Raw genomic sequence first — 13214 nt, 5'->3', positions numbered from 1 at the left:
CCTTGAGGTTTGGTGCTAAGCCATTAATCCATAGACAGAAGTTAGGGGTCTGTAGAGCATTTTGGGGGCTTATTCCTTTCAAGATTATGTTGGGCTGAAGGATAAGTTTTGTGTGGCACGTGGAGCATAAAACACACTGCATATAGTGCTGAATAAACAGGCATTTAAAGAATGCAGCTAGAAGAAGGAACGTATTGAAATCATATGTTATTTTTACATGGTGTATTTCCAGGCCAGGTTCCATCAGCTCCATTTCCTTACATTTCGGTCTGCTTATCACAGGCTACCTCAAGGTTCTTCTGTCTGCCAGATTGCTGCGTGAGCTTTCCACTCGATGGCTTGCTATGGGGGACAGTCAGTGCTAGGGCATGGATTTAACCTCAAACCAATGTAATTTTTCTTTCAGAGCTCTTTTCCTACTCTACAATCATGCTTAGCTTCTTTCCCAGGGGCATGATGCAGTGATGTCAGAGAGAGGAACTGTTTCTGATTCCCAAGGGCTGATAGTGGCAGTATTACCCCTTTTTAATGTACAATGAAGAATGTCCTTTCCATTATGCAGCAGGCCCTGCTTATGGAGAAGAAAAGTTGGAAGAAAGAAAAGCTAACTTTTAAAAGGGAGAGGGAAAGGCTAGCAGACTAAAAGCAATAACTTGATTCCAACACACTTTCTAGCCTTCCAAAACTAGAGGTGGCTCTCATAAACACATTATCCAAATGTGTTTATCCAATCCAATTCTAATATGCAGAAGTAGTCCTGTATTTTTTTCTCCAATTTGAAAATTTGTCATAGATTTAGGAATACAGATATCTACCTAGCAGAGAGGATGAGGGTCAGTTGTGCGACAGGTTGGGCTAAGATGTTGTTTGGACATTTACCACAGAATGCAGTGTTATGATTGCTATTTCAGAAAAGGGAGTATCTAAGGATAGGTAGAAATTTATGGGGAAGATCTGGACCCCCTGTGAAAGACTTGAGAAGAAAACATGAGACAGAATTTGGGCAAAATAGGTACTTTCCATCTCAGAACTGCACCCAGACTAGTTCTGGCAGTTACACTGTAGGAACAATTTAACCCAGGGAAAAAGGTCTTCTCCCAGCAGACCCTTTCAGGCAGAGAAAGTGAATTGTTTTTAATGTTAGCACTTAATTACTCCTTCCTACAACTGACAAACATCATCCCAGACTTGTAATTGCTTGAAAACATTAGCCAACTGCCATGGGGAAGAGGTTAGAAGACCGTAAATATTGGCTGACAAAATAATGGAATGCATTCAAGCTCCTACGCACGGGAATGCGTTGGGTAATATCTCCCCGTGACTTGGTTCTGACTAGAGATGAGCTTTATTCCAATTATTCCAGCTATTCATATCCTTGGGTACTGATGAAAACAGAATAAGTTAGAAATGTTGCAGATAATCAAAAGGCAAATATCTCCCAAGGTCTCTGGGAATCAGAAACATTTGCTCAAGCAGTTTGCTCAGAATTTATAGACTCTGCCTTTGCCGACTCTACAGCTGTATTGAGCAGGATCCAGAAACTCAGTTAAGAACAAGCCTCACTGTAAAAGACGGCATATAATATATGTGACAGTCAAATAGTTGCATGTAAATAACTTAGAATCTAAACAGAAGGAAAAAATGGAGACAAAAACAAAGGGCACAGGGAAGGAATGAAAAAAAGATAAATCAAAGACGTGCAATTTCCCGAAAGCTTACAGAGGACAGAAGCTATAAATCTTAACCCAGAGTCTACACTAACTCTGTTCTCATGTGGAAATATGGAGATGAAACTCTGATCTCTATAGGAAAGTCTTTTAAGTCATTGATATTATCAGCCTTAATACACTGAAACTGGAAGGTGTTCTTCCAAACCACATCATCTTTCAACTAAGATCAACATCCAAAAGTAACAAGTTTCACCAACAGATCTGATCACTCGTCAAGTTAGATATTTTGAACATCCAAATAGAAGCATAAGCAAACTAGAAATGTTTTGCATGTGAATGTGGTAGGAATACCTGGTTAGCAAAGTTGCAAACATCATGGCAGTGATTTGGAAATCTGTACATGCTTGCAAAGTATTCTTTAAAACAAAATTCTCCATTACAGTATTACCTCCAATAAATATATATTGTTGGTGAAAGGATTGCAGGAGGGATCATAGAATCATAGAATCACAAGGTTGGAAAAGACCTATAAGATCATCTAGTCCAACCGTCAATAAGATAAGACATACAATACAGTATTTCACCTGCAGGTAACCACACAGACTATGTATTTGAAAACAGCTTCTTTGCAATGTAGGAAAGTAACATGAAGGTCTTATTTGTGCAGAAACATCCATGTCAGTCATCCTATTAAGTCTCAGAAAAGAGCACTACTTTGTATTAGCTTCTGCAGAAGAGGTTGTGTCTAGACCAGCATGGAACTGAGCCTCTCAGCCTTGGCCATCTACTCCTTCAGCAAGCAGGCAGAGCTCTGGTCTGCAGGACCAGGTTGGTACCTTTGTGGTTACCTGAGCCAAAAGCCAACAGAGCACTTTCCTCAGTTTGCTGTTGCTACCTTTGAACTAGGGAATGTCTGAGGCTACTCAAAGGTGAACCCCCGTGTGGCTGGAAACAACAGCTGTGCACTGTAGTCTGCCCGCAATTTAATTGCTATTTTAGTTAAAGCAGATCTGTAGCAAACATGTTTGGTTTTGATTTAAGTTTATCAGCGAGACAATCAACCACAGCAACTTGTAAGCCATTAAACACATTAACTGCTTTATTGTTAGAACAATGCACAGCGTGTTTAGCCTGATCTTGTCTAATTGCAATGCTTGTTGAGTGGCAGTTTTAGATCCAAAGAGGAAGAGGTTCCCAGATGATGTCTTCAGGCTCTGCTATCTCACCCTTCAGCTGTTCCCCTTCCAATCAGTCTCCATAGCCACTGCTCTCTCTTAAACTAACTGGGGCATTGCTTTCCCAGGCAGGAGTCAAAACTGAAGCAAAGCCAAACACTGAAAATAGGGGTGAGTTTGTCACAGGATTAGAGGTTCTACCACAAAGAACAGAAGACAAAGTAACCTGGGCACACTACTGTACAGGTAAGCAGCGTGGCTGGCAGGACATAGATGGAAGGCAGGATTTCAAGGCATAGAACCAAAGTCAGTAGTTGCAGTATTTTTACTTTTTTGCCTGTTTTTATTTTTTATTTTTTAAGTTGTTGTTGTTTTGCTTTTGTAAATATTGGGATGAGTCATGGGGCTCCTTTCTGCTTAGAATAAGACAGAAAACTTGAAAAAACTCATTCATAAGCCACTTGGGAATGGACACTTAAACAACCATTAGGTCAAACTGCTAAGAAGATCGTTAGAGAGTGGATGCTCAACACAGCCCTTCCAGTACCTACAGGCCTTGCTCACGAAGCATCAGATTTACTTTGGTCTGGTGACATCTTTGCAGAAGAAGGGATATTTGGGATACATCGATGACAGCTGAAGCAGAAGCTACAGATCTGACTGCTTAAAACAGCTGTAGCTGAGCATGGAATAGGCTTTTTTGACCATCTTAAATAAAACTAGCTGTCTTAGCTCATCTGCAGACAGTCTGTGTCCTACATTTAGCTCAAAAGATTAAACCATGAGAAAATAGACAACATGCCGAAGTGGTTATGAGAACTTTTACAGTGACATTTCTTATCCATAATCTTTAGTACATAAAGGGAGCTGCTTCTCTTCCCTAGCCAGGCCTCTGGCTGGCTGGCAGTGCATCTAGCTGTCCTGGAGCAAGATGTTCTTAAAGTTGCTACAGAGGGAATGAACAAAATGGCTCCTCCGAGCAGTTTTCTGGGCTTCAGTAACTTGGTGTCATTATAAATCTTCTCAGTGCCACTTTGAGGTTTTCATTGACCTCTTTGAAAAGTCTCCATCTCTCCTCATGGCTTTTGGTAGTGGGGAAAAGCTGCACTCACAGCCAGGGAAGCAGAGAAGTGCCTTTGGTTTTCTGTCTCTCAGGGAAGATGATCAGAAGCCCAGTGAATGGCTCCAGAGCCCTGTGCCTCCAATCATCTGCGAACCCTATCCAAAAAAGGATGCTTTCTTGTTGCTTGTAGGGAGGTGGAGTCCCTTGAAGTGTTTTCCAGGAGCACAAAGGATACAGCCTGAAGAACAGCTCAGCCAGACTGCAAAGCTGCCACGAGTGTCCCTGGAGCCAGGAAAAGTGCAGGGCAGGACAGCAGGAGCCATAACAGCCCTCTCTGTGTATCAGTATCAGAAGTGACCACCACCATATCCCTTTTGGGTTTCCATACTTCAGGAAGCAGAAAGATTAGGAAGAAGTAAGATATTTCTAACAAAGATATGCTGGAAGAAAACTAACATTAACAAAGCAGATGTGAATCTCAGAAAACTCTCCTCCCTTCCTCTCTGCCACTCCTAGCAGAAAGGAGCATCTTCCTGTGCTATCAGAAACATTTCCTATGCTTGACCACAGTACCTCCTTCTAAGCTGCTCTATATTCTGGCTCTGCCATAATCACACACTGTCCTCGTGCTGCTCCAAGTTACTTCGTTTGTGTTTAAAAAAAAAAAAAAAAAGCAGCTATGCTCTGCACTGAATTAGACTTCCATAACAATAGAAACTCTAAGACTCCAACTTCATTTCTAGAAATAGTTGTGAGGAAGGGTTTGCTGGAAAAGAAAAGATGATCTCATAGTTCTGGTGATTGGATACACACTTGGACAGGGTATCAGCTTGTACCACAAAACAGAGCTAAATCATTTCATCCAGCTTTTTCACAGGTGGCCACTTATGCATTCCTTGTTTGACCTGAGCCCTGGGAGCCTGATGTGGAGAAGCATGAAGTGCTCACAGCTGTGGCTGAACTCAATGGGAGTTGGGAAGAAATAGTGCTCTATACTGAGAAATATTCTGAAAAGTCAAGCATTGAGGATGTCCTGATAAGGATCTGAAAGTTTGAGGTTACTTCTATGCTGTGTCCCCACTTCCCCATCAGTCCCATCATATCCAAGTGTAATGGGAATGAATAAAAGAGAGCTTTTATAATGCCAAAATGCTGTAGTCATGGGTGCAAAAGAGAAATGGAAAAAAGAAATCCAGAAAAAAGGACTCAGAGAATGGACTTGAATATTATCCAGTAAATAAAGCATGTGGTGGATCTAAACAACAAGGAGAGCAGTTGCTCATCCTCATCATGAGCAGCTCTGAGTCATCTGGGGAGAAAACTAATTGTATTTTTTTGAAACTGTATCATAATGCACATATAGAGAGAAATCAAATTCAAATATGCAGGAACTATAGTTCTGATTTTTCCCAGCCTCAGAAAGTTTGGTCTTACAAATTCAAATACTTTTACATGAAATTAACATGTAGTGGTGGACCAGGACTTTGCCACACTTACAGACATTAAAGATAATAGCAATTGTTCATCTAAATCTCCTGGACAATTCCTAAAGCTTATATCTTTAACATTTTGGGAGAGCAAGGAAATGTATCTCAGCTGTTCACAGATGCATTGCAAAGGAGTTGTTCTGTGTTTTCAATTCAGACACAGTGGAAAGAAAAGTGCCCATCAGGAGAGTGAGGGCAGCAAAGTGTTTTTTTAGGCAGGAGGTTGCATTTTAACTGCTATCAGAAACTTCATGCACGGCATTCTGAAAAGCAGAAGAGCACCTGCAATAAAGGAATCTCAGTGGCAAAGCTCTGTCCTGCACTTGGTCCCTGCAGCAGAGCCCTGCTGGTGCCTGAACTGCCCCCTCTGCACCCTATTTCATGGATCATTGTTACCATGAGACAGGATTCTTCCTCCAAGCTCCCAGAAAATAATCATCTTTGGAAAGTCTCTCCATTCAATAAAAGCCAAGGTAAGGAACACCACCTTGGGTGGTTTTGAAGCAAAGAATATGAGATTATTACTAATCAGTGGTTAGAAAACAACATCTTGTGAAACAGCCCAGTGCTGTGCCTGGAGAGCATCAAACCCTCATGTTCAGTCATTCTACAGAGGCTTGAACTTAATGGTTAGGACATACAAGAGCTTACTCTACATTCCTATTTACTAAAGATGTTTTACTGTCTTCCCCTGGTAGGTGAATTTGGAACCTAGACTGGCACGTGTCACACAGTTTATAAGGAGCTGAAGTAAATCTGAGCACCCTTATTTGTAGCATAACTGAGAGAGCCCACACATGCATGGTCTCCTGGCATGCCTTCATAACACATTTGTATACAGTTTGGTTTAGCAGATTTTTTTGATTAAGCACTTGAGTTAAACCGTAGCCTTTCACAGATACATGCATCTCATCTTAAAGTACCATCAGTAAAAACTAAGTCAAGAGCAGGAAGACAGGCATATTTGTTCTAATTATTTCTGAGAACACTCTGATTTAAAATTGATGTTCATACTTAGCCAGCTCTGGTTAGCTTCCCAAAATCAGAATTCCAAAGCGCTTCCTTACGAAAATGAGCCCCTCTGACCTCTGATTATTGCATCCCCAGACAACTTCCATGATGTCAGTGCAAGGAAGTCTTCTGAAGTGCTCTCCTGGGAACCATTCCTCGATTGGTACTTTCCAAAGCAACTGCTCCTCTGAAGACCTAGGGAGATCATGTCTTTGCTCTGTCCCTCGCTCAGAATTAAGGAAGCTCTCTGAAACACTGAATGAAGCTCAAGAAGTTGGTTGGTCACATTACTTGTCAATTACTTTTTAATTCATTGCTTTGTATGCAAAAATAAAATCCAGTATAAAACCCGAATGCAAACACACTCATTTTCTATGCTGGCAGAGATATTTTCTCACGCTTCTGACAGCTGAGTGACCTACTTTTATTTGCTCATGTCTCAGTGCCTCTGTGGTAGGAGGCACAACTGGGATGCTGTTTAGTAAGGGGTTGTTGTCTGAAGGACAAATGTTGCTAACAATGACAAAAAATGGGCAAGTCTGTCCGGCTGATTCTGTCCTTAGTGAGCTCTCCTATCTCTCTCTCATATGCTCTCCTACTTGTAGGCAAGTTTCATTCAGCCTTGTGAAGGATGGAGAGCCCGCATTCTTTGCTGGTAATTTTAATTGCATTGACTTCCGTGGAGTTATGCAGGCAATGAATTTGGATCTACGAGTGGAAAAGACGCTGCTTCCCCAGCATAAATATTATGAAAAGAATTAGCAGGAAGGAATCCCCTCAGAAATGCACTGGAAACATGGTGCATCTATGAAGAGGATGTTAAACTTGGCAAAACAACCAACAGTAAACGCTTACTTGTGCCAGGCTTCATGCAGCCAATTCCATAAGAGAAACAATAGTCCCTTGGAATTGTTTTTCTCAGTTCTTTGGTTGTTTCTCAAGACAAGCAGTCTGTCTAACAAGAGCATGTGACAAGCTACATCCCACTCCCCTTGTTTCATGAAAAATTCCAAGGCTGGTGAAATTCCCTCAGGGTACAGCTGAAGGCTTCTGCAGAATGCAGACTCTGTGCCTGCTGCTGTGTGCGGTTACCATCAGTGTCACTGGGAGTGCTGCTGCTCTGACAATCAGCATTGGCTCTTAGGGTTATTTTTTTTTTTTGCTACAATAGAAGACAAAAGGAGCAGGTACAACTCAGATAAAAGGCTTTCAAAACTTCAGTGCTTCTACAACATTTGTTTTGTGATAAGAGTTGCAAATTTCAGCCATTCGGGTGAAATGTGAACACTGACAAAATCTGTCTTGTAACATGACCTACAGCCAAAGAAAGAGAATTGTTTCTTTGTGACTGCATTTGCCTTTTCTCCTTGAGAACCAGAGAATCCTTGAGGTACAACATTTGAAAGATATTCCTCCATCTATTTCAGGTGGTTTCAATTGCCAGCTTTGAATGCATAGAAAAAGACTTTTTAGTAAGCTGTTATAATTTGTCCTGGATAGTCTCTGTATACTGATTTTAAGATGCTGTGCACTACACCACTGAAGCAACCTACATAGCATTACATGCTCATAGAGACTGGATTCATCTCCCACGCTGGTCTGTTTCTCAGCTCTTGGCACTCGAGCACAGATTTTCCTCAGCTGTCACATACATTGTCCTAGGCTTCATGATCTTTAAGGTTTCATTTGTATGCTAGGCCTCCCAGCATGATGGCTTTTATTTTCCTGCCACATAGTTTTCCTTTTCCCCACTTTTTTTTTTTTTTCCATCCAGCTCTGACAAGGGCACACTTCTTTCAGGAAAACCATGACCAGTGATCCACCTCTATTGAGGCAGAGAGTTGGTCATTCTATAAACGCATTTCTTTGTGCTTTATTAACTTTTCCACATATCCGAAAACCAAAAATCACAAAACCATGACACCACATCATGATAACGATCTGAGTAATAAGAAGCCTCTCTGGTGCACAAACACGTCTGCTGCAACACAGAGGTGCCGGTGGAAGTGCTGTGTGTGTACATGCAGTCTCAGCTCCTGCAGAAACACGCAGCCTTCATTTCTCCTCTGTCTGCAGTGCAAGTGAGGCGCATTCCAGATGAAGTCAAATAATCCCAGAAAATCCCCGAAATTTAGACTTTCTGGAGGAGTATTGGAACATCCCCAAAGGCAAGGAGAGGGATTTTGCAATGCATTCCAGTTCTCATATGAAAATGATTTTGGGGAAATACATACAATGCAAACCACTCTAGCGATTATGAGTCTTCCAGCAAAGAATTCCTTCAGCTTTACATTTCTTAGGGAAAAAAAAAAAAAAAGATTTCAAAAAACAGCAAAGCATTATAATCTTATTTCAGGGTTATTTGTTCTGACTGGTTTTGATGAACTAACAGGTGAGGTAACTGCAATGTGGTCTGTTACAAGTACGTAACAGGGTATTGGCTTCCATGTTTCTGTAAGCATGAATTCACGTCTCTTTCTTCTCTCACCACGTGTCTCTATTTAGATAGCTAAGTATCAACTGTCTTAGGTTGTCCCCCTACAAATAGCAGAATAAATCAGGAATAATCCTAGTGAAATCACCAAACAAAGCCAGTTTAAATAGAGAACCAGGTCTCAAAAACCTGTGGTAAGATTTGAATTTGTCACAGGACAAATACAGATGGTATGTGATATACCATTGGGTCAGAGGTTTCTGAAAGCTTCTTTTGAATTCAAGTAATTAATACACAGGAAAATCAGATCCCAGGTTTTTAGTAGAAAAAGTAGTTATATTTATTTGACCTCACAAGAATCTTCCTGTCAAACTAGAGAGCTCTGTCTGCACAGTGAAATGTACTACTGATACGAGATGTTTTTAATGAATTTCTTACAGGGAAACAACATCTGAATGCTCAAGTGAGCCAGCAATTGTTTGGTGGCCTTTTCAAAATAAGCTGTTGGTTTCACCCCATCTTCTAAGTAGATAACAATCCACGTTAAGCATGTGTGAAGTATTCATACAGAATTGGGCGTAGGCTCATAATTCCAGGATTTTTCTTTTCATTTTGGTTGTGATTTTGAAAACCAGGCCAGTTTGGCATAAACAACCTCTTCAGCATAAAATGGCTTTAACAGAAATGGATTTATTTTTTACAGAAAATCCTGTGACTCACACAGGGCAGCAAAGCAACTTTCAGAACTGGGCTAACTGGGCTTTGTTCATAAAGTACATGGAAGGTGGACTCATTCGGCAGTATGTGGGAGATACCTAGAGCTAAATAACGACCTGCTTCCCAGGTTCAGCTACGTCTTTCTGCCAAGTGCTTTATCTAACACAATCCTTCTTTTGGGAGGAAGGACAAAAAGATGAAGTTTTTTAGTTTCTAATCTACTGTTTGTTTCATTCCTTCCTGCACGCTAAATCATAAAGTCTTGATCTGTTTTGCACTGAAAGGAGAAAATTTAGTGGCTTTAATCTCACTTCTGTCCTCACATTTCATTTCTCTGTTCTCGTAGTTTGAAAGTCACAGTGCTCACACTTGGGACAGTGTCTGAGACGGAAGGGAGCTGCTCTGCAGTGGGGGCATTTTTACTTTCTTTCTACTGTTCCACTCTGAAGATATTTACAGTTATCTGAATATCTGAAGATATTTACAGTTCTTTGATTACACAAACAGGGAAGTGAGGGTGAGATGTTGCCTGGTGGTTAGGAAAGGAAATCTGACCTTGATTGCACTGTCCAGCCCATGGACAATTCCATTTAAGAGAACAACACAAAGAAGAGCAGCAACTCTTTTTCATTGGAAAAGATCTATCAAGATGCTGAAAGGGGTGAGATGTAAAACGGTGTCCTCAGTGTTTCCTTACACAGGTGGTGACAGCTCTCTGCTTAGAGATTTTTTCCCCTCTTCTGATTTTTGAAGCGTCAGAGACTTTCCATGCAGTGCTCATATAGAACAGCAGCAGCACTTCATTCTGCACTCCCAAATCCCTCCTGAAACTTGGGCCATGGTAGAAGTGACTTAAGATGATACAGCTGGCAGAAACGAGGGAGAAGCAAAGGTGAGCTGCCTTTAAAGTGTAAACGGAGTCCTTATGACGTAACCAGAAGTCTGCTCTGGCTCCTGAACCTCATGAAACACTTCATCCTCACAGTGCTGAGACATGACACACATTAACCAAAGCTTCATTTAATCAGCTTAGGAACCTGAATAAGGCTAAAAGCAAAAACAGCTCCCAGCAGTCCACTGCTAAGAACTGTTCTTTCTAAGAAAATCTAAGAAAGAGAGTAATTCCCAAATACCCTACCATTTCACAAGGATTTATGAAACACTTTGAAAAGTACACTTCTCAGTGGTATGCATACTACAGTTAGTCCCCTTATTTGACTGGGATTTTCTTTATGGTATTCAAGATCATTCAGATTTTATCTTCAATACATCTGTCTCCTGTTCACATGCATTTTAGCAGCATGCAACTGAGAGTGATCAGCTGGGTCATCAGTTCTGCTTCCTTGCTACTACAGACTGGTGGAGACTTTCATTAATTTGTGTCCAGGAGCATGATGGCGTAGATCCTCAAATCCTTTCATGGCTCTCAGGGCACAGTTGTGTCATCTGCATGCAACGGGGCTGACTGACAGCCCCAGTCAAGTTCAGAGTGATGAAGCAGGTCTGAGGCCCAGCCAGAAGCAAGCACAAATTAATGAGTTAGTGCTTGGTTCATTAATGGCAGCCAGGGTCAGACGGCCCAGTGATCACAGACAGGTCCATAGCAATATTGCAAAGCCAGCAAGTGAATTTGTGAGCCAGGGTGCAGATCAGTGGGGATCATGCTTCAGCATAGCTGTGGCTGAGCTGGAGGCCAGCAGTTCTACAGCACTGACCAGCCTCACCTGTGGCCTCTGCCATGCCCATGGACACAGGGGACCATTCAAACCCCAGCCCTGGGACTGAGCTATCACGTTGTGCTCGCTGTGTTGGAGGGCTTGAGACAGAGCTAGTCAGCAGAGCACAGCTGCAAGCTGCCTGCAGCCCTTGAGGCAACACAGGCCAGGTTTTGGATAGTTTAGGTCAAGAGCAGGACAGGTCACAGAGCCTGCTGAGTGTAGGCTGTAGTGTTGCTGAGTTACTCTGCTTAGCAAGCAGGTTACAGTCTGCCTCTTCTGTGGACTTCCCATGGTCAGTGGCTCCGAGGCATCCTGCCTGCTCCTGCTGCAGCACAGCTGCTTTGTGGGGCAGTGAAGAAGAGTGAGAAAAGTGAGGCTCAGAGCATGAAAGGAACACCATGGCGAAGCTTTTAACAGCTACTGTGAAAAATAACCTAAGGTTCTTTCAGGGTTAGTATATTAATGTTACCATACATTTCATAAATGCAACGCAAGCTTTCACAATATGCCAGAGCAGAATTCAGCTATCCACATCTGCACAAGATCACGCTTCCTCAGCAGTGACAAAAGAAGGCCATGAGTATGTGCTGAAGAGCAAAGGTGACTGCAATGGGTTTTGTTTACAAAACAGCTCATGGAAGTAGCGTAACCAAGTCCCACTGAATCCTCATGGAATTTACATGCCTAATTCCCTTATGCTTTTTTCAGGACGCCAAACATTAACAAATTATGTGAGATGACAGCAGCAGCATTCTTAACCAGTGAGCACACCCACTGTTTTTCCGCTCTCCCCAGTCATTTCGTGTAGGATGATACCCACGTAATCCACTCACGGATCTCCCTTCAGAGTGAAATACCTCAATATAATTTCGTGCTCTTAAAAGCTCCCAGATGAGCATTTAGATATTTTAACACTGATTTCTAAAACAACACAGCCAGACCACAGACATGGGACATTCGTAACCAGGGCTTGCAGAGCAGATAATCTGTAGATGACTGGAAGGATGCTGACTGAGACTGTCACTCATCATCCCCCAACCTCTGTGACAAGCTGGAACTTTTCCTTACTGCTATAGCACTCCATGAATGTATTTCTTACTTCCAAGGGGTCGGTTTAATGATTAATCAAGTGCAACTGAACATATACAGAGGAATCATTATCTCATCCTTAGTTTTCACACTGGCTCGGCACAGGCATTCCATTTATGTCACTACAAAAGGCAGAATTTTCCAGGATAAGGAAAGAGAATATGTCACTGCTGCAAATATAAAGTGTAGCCCACTGTGTTATGACAACTTTGAGAAATTGCTCCTGCAGATCTGCCTATGGTTACAGCATTTCCAACGATGTGTATTTTTGGAAGCTCACTGCTGCTGCCCCTTCTCACTTTCATTGTGTCTGCACAGCTCCTCCTGAAGCCACACAACGTCAAGGCTGAAAAAGTCCTTACACCAAAACAAGGTATTTTTAGGCAAACTTACGTTAGCACTCTTGTTCAGAACCACACGTGGACAGTTGTGTCAGTGCTACTGAGGGCAAGTTAAGTGCAGCACGCGATTTGAAACTTCTTCAGTGAGCTTTGCTGCCAGAGATGACATCTGATTGTTTCATTTCTAAAAATGAATGGGCCCCCACTTTCTGCTCTGATGTCTGCTTATTGTTTGTGGAAAGTGTCAAATAAGCAAACTTTCTATTGGAAAAAAGCACATAAATAGTATGAAAAGTTACAGTGCTGATGAATTTCTGGATCTTGTAGTCTGCAGAAACCCTGCATGTTAGGTAAGCCGACTTTTTAAAACGTCAAGTGCTGTTCTGGATTAATGTAATATATTGGGTTTATATTTGAAAACCTAGAAAAGAGGATTTAAAAAAAATATTACTTGTTAAAAAAATTCAGAGGGAGGGGAGGGTGGGTGGTCTGCTCTTTCAATCTGACTT

The 13214-nt window shown here is 41.8% G+C and overlaps 1 long non-coding RNA gene across 1 annotated transcript in view; it reads right to left on the bottom strand.

The window, feature by feature from the left end:
- LOC149915448 (uncharacterized) overlaps window positions 1–13214 on the bottom strand; it is a 36931-nt gene that overhangs the window by 20263 nt on the left and 3454 nt on the right. The gene's annotated exons all lie outside the window — the stretch shown is intronic.

Source organism: Phasianus colchicus, chromosome 19, assembly GCF_987193195.1.
Source record: "Phasianus colchicus chromosome 19, bPhaCol1.hap1.1, whole genome shotgun sequence".
Taxonomy (NCBI): Eukaryota; Metazoa; Chordata; class Aves; order Galliformes; family Phasianidae; genus Phasianus; species Phasianus colchicus.
The sequence above is the reverse complement of the archived record's forward strand: the minus strand, read 5'-3'. Positions and strand labels throughout refer to the sequence as shown.